The sequence below is a fragment of the Gracilinanus agilis genome, chromosome 3 (genome assembly GCF_016433145.1).
Source record: "Gracilinanus agilis isolate LMUSP501 chromosome 3, AgileGrace, whole genome shotgun sequence".
NCBI classification, from domain to species: domain Eukaryota; kingdom Metazoa; phylum Chordata; class Mammalia; order Didelphimorphia; family Didelphidae; genus Gracilinanus; species Gracilinanus agilis.
Genome location: NC_058132.1, coordinates 516,736,588 through 516,749,468, shown reverse-complemented (window position 1 = coordinate 516,749,468; position 12,881 = coordinate 516,736,588).

Below are 12,881 nucleotides of genomic sequence, written 5' to 3'. Positions count from 1 at the left end.
TTCTGGAATGAAACCAATACATTATATTGATTCAAAGGCAGAAGATAATGGTTTAAAAAAGTCATGACATTATTAAATTCTTGTTCTTTAAATATTAATATTTTATGTATGGCATATATATTTAAGTTTTAGCTGGAACATTTTTGTGATCAGTTCATCCAGTTCCCCAATTAGTTTTGATAAATGGAATTATACTAGATAACAGAAACTTTTTTACACTAAAGGGAAACTATTGTTTTGATAGCCATATTTTCTTTATTAACTTTCAAAGAAATGTTCCAATTAATGATTGCCAATCAGGTCTCTTAAATTATAATTACTCAGAGATTTTTTATAGTTATTATATGAGAATTCTGCTAATAATGTGTTAGGGACTTATTATTAGAAGGCTATAAATCTCTTCACAATCATATTAATTAGCATCAAGATAAATCAGATTAATATGACACTACTATAGGATATAAAGGAAAAATCCAGCTTGCTTTCAAATCTTTCATGAATATATAGTCAAAGCCTCAGAGTTACATTCCCAGACTCTGAGGCGTGTAGTGTATCTCCATGCACAACTGAATTCAATTTTAATAAATGGTTTCATTCACTAAAACAAGCTTTTTGGTTGACAAGATGCCTAATAAAGTTTGCCTGAGATGAAAATGTCAGTCATACTTCACTTTATAACTGATTATCGTGGCTGCCTGACATATAGAACCATTCTGGAATGATTCTCACTGTAACATTTTGTTAGACTGATCAGTTCTGGTCTGCCTATTTGGCCTTATGATCATTAGAGACTCAGAATTCTCACTGACCCTCCAAAATTGAATATAGCTAACAATTTTCAATAGATGACATACTACAAAGGATAAGGGAGAGTCCCATTATTAAGACAAAGTGGAAAATATTTATTTAGATAGTAGATAAAAGTCTTAGATTATAATAATTCAGGAAGGTGATAACCCTTCAAAGCCCTAAAAGGAATCTGGTGTAATATTTTCATGTAAATTAGACATTTTTTTACTTTTGATTGTGAATTTAGTAGTAGAGAAGACTTTATCTAGTCACTCTTAAAATTACCATTTTATAATTCCATAGTAGATTGGAGTTGTAAAGCGTCAGCAAATGAATCATATAAATTGTCTGGTCCCACTTGCTCATTTTAAAAATAAAAAGCCTAAAAACTAGACTAGTAAAATAAATTTTTCTATATCACATGGACAACATAGAATATAACTGGAATATAATCATACATTCCACTAATCTTCCCACTACACTGCTCTATTTGGTCTACTATGTTAAACTATAAAGGTAAAAAGTTCAGTCAATAGAGCAGGAAGTCAGGAAGAACAGAATCCAAATCTGGACTCAGACACTTACTGGCTCTGTGACCCTAGACATGTCACTCAACCCTGTTTGCCTCAGTTTCCTCACCTATAAAAATGAGCTGAAGAAGGCACATGGCAAACAACTCCAATTTTCTTTGCCAAGAAAACCCCAAATGGAATCACAAAGAATTGGATATAACTGACATGATTGAATAGCAGCAACAACAATCAAGAGACTTTTATTTAGTTCCCAAGATTCTAAATGTCAGTAACTCTTCTAAGTCTCAGGTATCAAAAAACAACATGGAATGATTTTTTTATCTCCATACACTCTATGAGAATATTCAACAAAATTGAAGATTTGGACTAGATGGCCTCCAAGGTCCAAGTATTTTTAGTAGCCTTTTTTATGTTGAATACATACCTAGAATCATAAAAAAAAGAATATCCAAGATAAATACAAGGTCATTTGGAGGGAGAGGAGGAACAGAAACAAACACACCAAAATGGAAATCCTAAAAATGAAAATGAGATTAAGTACATTGAAAAGAAATTCAACTGATAAATAAAACTAAGTTCTGGTCTTTTTGAAAAAAATACATAAATCATCGATTAGTTTGTTGAAAAAGAAAGAAATCCAAATTACTAGCATCAAAAATGAAAGTTTTAATGTAACAACAATGAAAATGAAATTAAAGCCATTATTAATAGTACTATTGCTTAACTATAATCTAGTAATATTGACAATCTAAACTAATTGAATGAATATGTAGGAAAATGTAAAGTGCCCAAATTAATAGAAAGTGAAATAGAATGCTTAAATAACCCTATCTGAAAAAAAGAAATTGAACAAGGTATCAGTGAGATTCCTAAGGAAAAGAAAGCCAAGGATCAAATGGATTCACAAGGAAATTCCTCCAAACAAAAAAGAAATAATACATTCCAATACAATAAAAACTATTTGAAAAAATGGGTAGACATATCAAATTCCTTTTATGACAAAAATTTAAACCAGGGAGAGAACTAAAAAATAAATAAAATTGTAAACCAATTTTTAGTGACTACATAAAAATTCAGTAATATTTTATATTTCCCCTGTTATATGTAAAAATAATTTGTATTTTTGATCTTTCTGACATTTCAAATTCTAAATTTTTCCCTCCCTTTCCTGGATTTTCAATTCTTTGATACAACAAAGGACATGCAATAAATAATTTGGAGAAATAGTCTTTTTTTCCTTTTTTTTTTAAAGCTCTTTGGGATATAAATTGAGTTGTAGGTTGGCTGGATCGAAGACATCATGATTTTATAGCACTTTGGATACAGTTTTAAATTACTTTCCAGAATGGTTGTAGCAGTTCACAACTCTACCCACAGTACAGATGTATCCCGATTTTCAGGCAACCCTTCCAACAATTATCATTTTCCTTTTCTTTATATTAGCCAATCTGATAGGTATGAGGTATTCCTCAGAATTGTTTTTATTTGTATTTCTATAATCAATAATTTTGGTAGAATTTTATATGGTTATAAATAGCCATGATTTCTTCATCTGAAAACTCACTGTTCATATCTGCTGACCATTTATTAATTGGGGAATGAATGATATTCTTATAAATTTGACCCAATTCTCTCTAAATTTGATAAACGAGGTTTTTATTGGAGAAATTTTTTTAATCATTTATTAATATTCATTTTTAACATGGTTACATGATTCAAGCTTCTACTATCCCCTTCACCCCCTGCTGTCCCCCCACCCATAGCCGTTGCACATTTCCACTGGTTTTAACATGTGTCCTTGTTCAAGACCTATTTCCAAATTCTTGATATTTGCATTGGTGTGGTAGTTTCGAGTCCACATCCCCAATCATGTCCTCCTCAGCCCATGTGTTCAAGTATTTGTTTTTCTTATATGTTTCCTCTCCTGTAGTTCTTCCTCTGAATGTGGGTAGCATTTTTTACCATAAATCCCTCAGAGCTGTCCTGTGTCATTGCTTTCCGCTGGTACAGAAGTCCATTGTATTCAAATTTTACCATAGTATATCAGTCTCTGTGTACAATGTTCTTCTGGCTCTGCTCCTTTCCCTCTGCATCAGTTCCTGGAGGTCTTTCCAGTTCACCTGGAACTCCTGCAATTTATTATTCTGTTTAGCACAATAGTATTCCATCACCAGCATATACCACAATTTGTTCAGCCATTCCCAAATTGAAGGACATACCCTCCTTTTCCAGTTCTTTGCCACCACAAAAAGTGCAGCTATAAATATTTTCATACAGGTCTGTTTATCTATGATCTCTTTGGGGTACAAACTCAACAATGGTATGGCTGGATCAATGGGCAGACATTCTTTTATAGCCCTTTGAGCATAGCTCCAAATTGCCAGCCAGAATGGTTGGATCAGTTCACAACTCCACCAGCAATGCATTAATGTCCCAATTTTGCCACATCCCCTCCAGCATTCAATACTCTCCCCTTCTTTCATTTCAGCCAATCTGCTAGGTATTAGGTGGTACCTCAGAGTTATTTTGATTTGCATTTCTCTAATTATTAGAGATTTAGAACACTTTCTCATGTGCTTATTTATACTTTTCATTTCTTTACCTGAAAATTGCCTATTCATGTCTCTTGCCATTTATCAATTGGGGAATGGCTTGATTTTTTATGCAATTGATTTAACTCCTTGTATATTTGAGTAATTAGACCCCTGTCAGAGTTTTTTGTTATGAAGATTTTTTACCCAATTTTTTGTTTCTCCTCTGATTTTGACTACATTGTTTTTGTTTGTACAAAAGCTTTTTAGTTTAATATAATCAAAACCATTTAATTTATATTTTGTAATTTTCTCTAACTCTTGCTTGGTTTTAAAATCTTTCCTTTCCCAGAGATCTGACAGGTATACTATTTTGTGTTCACTTAACTTATTTATAGTTTCCCTCTTTATATTCAGGACATTCACCCATTCTGAATTTATCTTGGTGTAGGCTGTGAGATGTTGATCTAAACCTACTCTCTCCCATATTGTTTTCCAAATTTCCCAGCAGTTTTTGTCAAATAGTGGATTCATGTCCCAAAAGCTGGGCTCTTCGGGTTTATCATACACTGTCTTGCTGATGTCATTTACCCAAAGTCTATTCCACTGATCCTCCCTTCTATCTATTAGCCAGTACCATATTGTTTTAATGACTGCTGATTTATAGTATATTTTAATATGTGGTACTGCTAGGCCCCCTTCCTTCACATTTTTCCCATTATGTCCCTTGATATTCTTGATCTTTTGTTATTCCATATGAAGTTTGTTATAGGTTTTTCTAATTCAGTAAAGAAGTTTTTTTGGTAGTTTGATAGGTATGGAACTAAATAGATAAATTAATTTGGGTAGAATGGTCATTTTTATTATGTTAGCTAATCCTACCTATAGACAATTAATGGCTTTCCAATTGTTGAGATCCAGTTTTATTTGTTTGGAAAGTGTTTTGTGGTTGTTTTCGTATAATTGCTGTGTTTGTTTTAGTAGATAGATTGCCAAGTATTTTATATTATCTAAGGTGAGTTTAAATGGTGTTTCTCTTTCTACCTCTTGTTGCTATGATGTGTTGGAAATATATAGAAATGCTGATGATTTATGTGCTTTTATTTTGTATCCTGCAACTTTGCTAAAGTTGTTGATTATTTCTACCAGCTTCTTAGTTGATTCTCTAAGATTTTTTCAGTATACCATCATATCATCTGCAAAGAGTGATAGCTTAGTCTCCTCATTGCCTATTTTGATACCTTCAATTTCTTTTTCTTCTCTAATTGCTACTGCTAGTGTTTCTAGTACTATGTTGAATAATAGAGGTGATAATGGGCATCCTTGTTTCGCTCCTGATCTTATTGGGAAGGCTTCTAATTTATCCCCATTGCATATGATGCTTGTTGATGGTTTTAGGTATATACCGTTTATTATTTTTAGGAAAGGTCCTTCTATTCCTATACTTTTCAATGTTTTCAATAGGAATGGATGCTGTATTTTGTCAAAGGCTTTTTCAGCATCTATTGAGATAATCATGTGATTTTTGTTTGTTAGACTGATGATATGGTCAATTATGTGGATGGTTTTCCTAGTGTTGAACAATCCTTACATTCCTGGTATAAATCCCACCTGATCATGGTGGTTAACCTTCTTAATTACTTGCTGGAGTCTCTTTGCTAATATTCTATTTAAGATTTTTGCATCTATGTTCATTAGGGAGATTGGTCTATAGTTTTCTTTCTCTGTTTTTGGTCTACCTGGCTTTGGAATCAGTACCATATTTGTGTCATAAAAGGAATTTGGTAGGACTCCTTCCATGCTTATTATATCAAATTATTTGTATAGTACTGGTATTAGTTGCTCTTTGAATGTCTGATAGAATGCACTTGTGAATCCATCAGGCCCTGGCCATATTTTCTTAGGGAGTCCTTTGATGGCTTGTTCAATTTCTTTTTCTGATATGGGATTATTTAGGTATTCTATTTCTTCTGCTGTTAATCTAGGCAGTTTATATTTTTGTAAATATTCGTCCATATCTCCTAAATTGTTATATTTATTGCCATATAATTGGGCAAAATAGTTTTTAAAGATTGCCTTAATTTCCCCTTCATTAGAGGTGAAGTCTCCCTTTTCATCTTTGATACTATCAATTTGGTTTTCTTCTTTCCTTTTTTTTATTAGATTGACCAGTACTTTGTCTATTTTATCTGTTTTTTCAAAGTACCAGCTTCTAGTCTTATTTATTAATTCAATAGTTCTTTTACTTTCGATTTTATTAATTTCTCCCTTGGTTTTTAGTATTTCTAATTTAGTTTTCATCTGGGGATTTTTAATTTGCTTGCTTTCTAATTTTTTGAGTTGCATGCCCAATTCATTGATCTCTGCCCTCCTTAATTTGTTAATATATGCACTCAAGGATATAAATTTCCCCCTGAGTACTGCTTTGGCCGCATCCCACAGAGTCTGGTAGGATGTCTCATCATTGTCATTTTCTTCAATGAAATTGTTGATTGTTTCTATGATTCATTCTTTGACAAATTGGTTTTGGAGAATCATATTATTTAATTTCCAATTAGTTTTTGATTTTCCTGTCCAGGTGCCCTTACTAATTATTATTTTTATTGCATTATGATCTGAGAAGGTTACATCTGTTATTTCTGCTCTTTTGCATTTGTTTGCAATGATTCTATGCCCTATAACATGGTCAGTCTTTGTGAATGTACCATGTGCAGCTGAAAGAAAGGTGTATTCTTTTTTGTCCCTATTTATTTTTCTCCACATATCAATTAAATCTAATTTTTCTAGGACTTCATTCACCTCTCTTACCTCTTTCTTATTTATTTTTCAGTTTGATTTATCTCGATCTGACAGAGGAATATTTAGATCTCCCACTAGTATGGTTTTACTATCTATTTCCTTCTTGAGCTCTGCCAGTTTCTCCTTTATGAATTTGGGTGGTATGCCACTTGGTGCATACATATTGAGCAGTGTTATTTCCTCATTGTTTATACTGCCTTTAATCAGGATGTAATGACCTTCCCTGTCCTTTTTAATCATATCTATTTCTACTTTGGCTTTGGCAGAAATCATAATAGCCACTCCTGCCTTCTTTTTCTCTTTTGATGCCCAAAAGATTTTGCCCAAGCCCTGAACCTTAAACTTGTGTATGTCCACCCGCCTCATATGTGTTTCTTTTAGACAACATATGGTGGGATTTTGGTTTCTAATCCAGTCTGCTATTTGCTTCCCTTTTATGAGCGAGTTCATCCCATTCACATTCAGAGTTATATTCATCAGTTGTGCATTTGCTGACATTTTCAAATCCTCCCCCATTCCTACCCCCTTTTTCCTTATACTTTTTCCTTTTGAACCAGCAGTTTGCTATTGAGCCTCTATCCCTTATCCCCTCCCTTGATTAACTTCCCTTTCTACCCCCTCCCTTATTTTCCCCCTCTTTTTGTATTTAAAGGCCTTATGAATTCCCTTCCCCTACTCCCTCCCTTTTTTTGACCTCCCCACTCTCCTGCTCCCCTTGGTTCATCCCCTCTAACTTTCTCAGAAGGGTTAGATAAGAGTTTTATGTCCCAATGGATAGTACAGCTACTCTTCCCTCTCGAGGTTGATTACTCTGAGAGTAAGGTTTGATTATTACCTCTTAATGCTCTCTTCCTCTACTTCTTATAATAGTATTTTTCCCCTCTCCCTCCCATGCCCTCTTTGTGTGTAATAGAATATCCTATTTTTCTTATTCACTCAAGTTTCTCTTGGTGTCCCCTGCTATCCACCCCGTCTTTCCCATCCCCCATGTCATCTTAGATTATTTAGTGTTTCACCCTCCCACTGTGAATTATTCTTCTGATTACTATAATAGTGAATACTATAATAGTGAATAGAGTTCACTACAGAGAATTATACATAACATTTCTCTACATAGGAATACAGATAATTAGATCTCACTGAGGCCCTTAAAAAGGCAAATTTAAAAATTATAAGTTTTCTTTCTTTCCCCTCTGTATCTTATTTACCTTTTCATGTTTCTCTCGATTTTTGTGGTTGGATATCAAACTTTCCATTTAGTCCTGGTCTTTTCTGTGCAAATACCTGGAATTCTTCAATTTTGTTGAATGCTCATACTTTCCCCTGGAAATATGTAGTCAATTTTGATGGGTAGTTGATCCGTGGTTGTAGGCCCAGCTCTCTTGCCTTTCTGAATATTGTATTCCAAGCCTTGCGATCTTTTAGCGTGGAGTCTGCCAGATCCTGTGTGATCCTGATTGGAGCTCCTTGATATTTGAATTGTCTCTTTCTGGCTTCTTGTAAGATTTTTTCTTTTCCTTGGAAACTCTTAAATTTGGCAATTATATTTCTGGGCGTTTTCTTATCTGGATCGAATGTAGCAGGTGTTCTATGAATCCTTTCAGTGTCTATATTGCCCTCTTGTTGTAGGACTTCAGGACAATTTTGTTGAATTATTTCTGTTAGTATGGAGTCCAGGTTTCTATTAATTTCTGGTTTTTCTGGAAGACCAATTATTCTCAAATTGTCTCTTCTAGACCAGTTTTCTTGGTCTGTCACTCTCTCATTGAGATATTTCATGTTTCCTTCTATTTTTTCAGTCTTTTTACTTTGTTTTATTTGTTCTTGTTGTCTTGAGAGATCATTAGCTTCTAATTTCTCAATTCTAGTCTTTAGAGATTGGTTTTCATCTATAATCTTTTGGTTTTCAGCTATGATCTTTTGGTTTTCGGCTGTAATCTTCTGGTTTTCGGCTGTAATCTTCTGGTTTTCGGCTATAATCTTCTGGTTTTCGGCTATAATCTTGTGGTATTCCTTTTCAATCTGGTCATTTCTGGTGTTCAATTTGCTTATCAGTTCATTTGGTTTCTGAGCCTCACTTTCCATTTGCAAGATTCTACCTTTTAAACTGTTATTTTCTTGCCAGATCTCTTCCATTTTCTTCAAAATCTCAGTTTTGAACTCTTCCATGGCTTGTGAGGAGTTTTCCTTATTTGAGGAGTGTCTGGATGCTTGTTTGTTCTCCTCCTCTGTTTGCTCGGTTGTCTGGATTTTCTCTGTGTAAAAGTTGTCGAGTGTTAAAGACTTCTTTTTCTTGTTGTTAATCTTTCTCTTCTGAACTTCCTGAGACTGGGTAGCCATCATTAGCCCAGCAGCTTTTCAGGTTTATCCTTGCGCTCAGGGTCTGTCTGCGGTCTTTTGGCTCCTGAGGTCTGAGTTCTGGTTTTTTCCAAGGTCGAGCCCCCTGGTGGACCCCCTTGCTTGATCCTCTGCCAGAGGTTTCTCAGGGCTCTGCTTCCACAGTCGTATACCCGTCTGCACTGGTTCCCCACTCAGGGTTTCAGAGCTTTAGCTCATTGCTGTGTCTGCCTCCACCCACACCTCTGCCCGCACCTGTGCTCTGAGCCTGCGTTCTGCTCCCACGCTCAGATTTTGTGTGTTTTCTTTTGCTTTTTGGGGTCCTAAGTCTTGCTGCTCTCAGGAACAGGCCCCAGAGCTGCCTATGACTCGATGGGTGCCCCAAACTTGCTCTATTTCTTTTTTAGCTGGCTTCGGCGCTATAGGTGTTGTGTGTGGAGGGGTCGGGGGTGTGGTGGTTGCTCAGCCCGATATTTAGTGAGAGCTGTTTCACCCCTTTATAGCATGGAAATGCCTAGATTCCACGTACCTTCCATGCTATGCCCTGTTGTGGGGTTCCTCCATTCGTCTGGACTTATTTTTATGTCCCCTTGAGGAGTTTTGAGTGTTGCAGTCGGGAGACGTTAAGCGCTGCTTCTTACTCTGCCGCCATCTTAACCCAGAAACCCGCAATAGACTTTTTTTTAACCCTAATCTCTCTCTCTCTCTCTACACACACACACACACACACACACACACACACACACACACACATATTTATCCTTCTATATTAATTTTTTATTTGTTACAGGGCTAGGCAATGGGGGTTAAGTGACTTGCCCAGGGTCACACAGCTCAGAAGTGTCCGAGGCCAGATTCGAACTTAGGACCTCCCATCTCTAGGCCTGGCTCTCAATCCACTGAGGCATCCAGCTGCCTCGTTAATGCTATAGATTTTTAAATGTTTAGTGCAGGGCATGGTAATATAGGTAAAACATACAGAAATGAAATAATCTCTCTAATTTATTTTTTTTAATTTTATTTGTTTAATTCATTTGGAATATTCTTCCATGGTTACATGATTCATACTCCTCCCCTTCTTCTTCCCTTCCACCCCATAGCCAATGAGCAATCCCACATGATCAAAACCTATTTCTATATTATTAATATTTGCAGTAGAGTTATCATTTAGAGTCTACATCCCCAATCATATCTCCATTGAATCATGTGATCAAACAGTTGTTTTTCTTCTGTGTTTCTACTCCCACAGTTCTTTCTCTGGATGTGGATAGTGTTCTTTCTCATAAGACCTTCAGAATTGTCCTGTATTATTGCATTGCTGCCAGTAGTAATCTCTCTAATTTCAGAGCTCACATTCTATTGGTTAGAAGGCAGTGTTATAGCATGTAAACCAGCTAACGTTTAAGGAAAATAGAGAATGGAGAAAGCAAGATCTGCTGGGAGAAGGTATTATAGGAAATATAGAATTTATGTCAATTGAACTGTGAAGAAAAGTAAAGATCCTGAACAGCAGCAAAATCAAAATATACAATGGACAAGGGTAAGAACTCATATAAATACACAATAATATGAATAAATAATAGGTAACATTCATATAAAACCTATTATGTGCAAGGCAATATATTGAGCTTGACAATGATTATCTCAGCTAATTTTCAATATGACACTGGTTGATAGATACTATCTATCTATAGACCAAGAAGCTGAGTCAGTCAGAGGTTAAATGAATTGTCCAGGGTCATAAAGGTAGTAAATGTGTAAGAATGGATTTCAATTTAGGTTTTCCTAATTCTAGGCCTGGTGCCAGATTGAATACTGGTCAGGAAATAGTTATGAGTTCAGTTTACCTGATTCCTAAAAAGTGAATAGTGTAAGACAAAGCTGGAAATGTAGATGGGAAGCAGATTTTGAAGGGTTTTCAATGTTAGATTTTTTATTTTAACCAATAGACAATGGGAAGTCACTGCATGTTTTGAGCAGAGGAGCGTTGACAATAATTTGGAAAGGGGAGAAAATGGAAGCATGGAAACCAACTGATAAGTGATAGCATGTAAAATATGTTGAGGACCAGAGACATAAAGCAGAAAATGAGAGGGACTGAGGCAGAGAGATTACAACAAACATGCCTAGACAGAGGGAGAAACAAAGAAGGGCAGGCTGGCAAAGAGACAGAGAGAAAAATATTGATTGAAACAAAATTATATATAGTGGGGGATATTTAGAGACAGATAAGACAAAAAAATTGAGTGACACAAAGACAAAAAGAGATACAGAAAATAGATTGTAGGAAAGGAAAAGAGATAGAGATAAAGAGAGAAACACAGAGATGGGAATGGATCAAACTACTGGAGTAGATGAAGGGATAGAACTGAAGAAATAGAAGGTTTGTGGAAAAGATGAGTGCCCTCTTTCTCAGAGACATTGGGAGAGGACAAGAGAAATGGATACAAATCCAAAAGTGTTTTGAGGCAAGAAATGAAGAAAGAGATAAACTATTTCACCTCTTTGAGCCTCAGTGTCCTCAGTAGTAAAACTGGGATGATGGATTCCATATCACAAATCTCTTGCAAATTTAAATTCTATTATCCTATAATCTTAGTTCTAGTTTCTTTCTTATGCATAATTAGTCATAATTGACATATTTGCAATGGAATATTAAAGGTAAAACATCTGTGACCTAGAAAAATAGTATTTGTCAAAATCACAGAGATGAATAAATAATAATTTGACACAAATTGATCTGAATAATCCATTTTGAACACAAATTAATTATTATCAAATTAACTGAGGAATTTGACTCAGGAACCTCAATGTATTCAAAATCCTGATTAGTGTTTTCCTCAACATTAAAACTATATTTCCTGTAAGCAATTTTTAAAAAAAATTTTATTATACTATTGTTATTTAAGCTAAAAGTAAACTCTAAAGAGGATTTCTGATTATCCGTAGTTCAAGAGAGTCCAAATTGATACATGATTTGGCAATTTTGGGGGAGTACTGTACTGATGATGGACAGTGGGAATCATCTTTCTCATTGTCAATTAAAACCGTATTCATTATACCATGGTGTTGGATATATTGTTTGTTTTTTTTTTTTTGGTTTTTTTGTTTTGTCAATTTCATTAAGGAGTGTAGGAGGAAATAATTCCTGGTCTGCCTTTTTAGAGCATGAATAAAAATGGCATTCCTTCAGGATAGATTAATATTTTGCTAGGTGTATGCTTTAATGCAGGTAGAGAGCTTTTAAAAATCATAGAGTGAGTGGTAGCAACAATTTGTGCATTTAAGAATGAATCTAAGAAATCCTTAATCAATTTCCCATAATTCATTTCACACAAGGATGTGTCTCATCTATTCAATTCAATTAGTTTCAATTTGAATAGATTCAATTCAACTCTAGTTCTGCTCAGTTTAGTTAAATTCAACAAACATTTATTAGAAGTCCACAATGATGATATCTTGTTGTGTGCTCATAGACTCCAAATAAAAAAATCAAAATCATTTCCTAAAAGAGATTTTCATTACCTAGGGAAGAAAATAATATAGAAGAAATTGAATACAGAATATAGGCAAAATAACTACAGACAAATATTGTGAACAAAGTGCTCACAAATAGTAACGATGGCTTAAGATAAGGCCCTTGAAATGAACCCTGAATAGAAATATTGATTGCACTGTGGTACTAATAGAAATGGAATGAGAATATGGTTTACAGAATATAATATTCACTTTAGCAACTGTGTCTGGCAACAAAAATATCTCTTTAAAAAGAATGTTGGTAGCGATATGTTTTTGATCAAATAAAATATACATATATATGTATAAAAAAATTAAAATTTACTCCTCATCCTCCTCCTCCTCCACCTACTACTACTACTTCTACTATATTTCC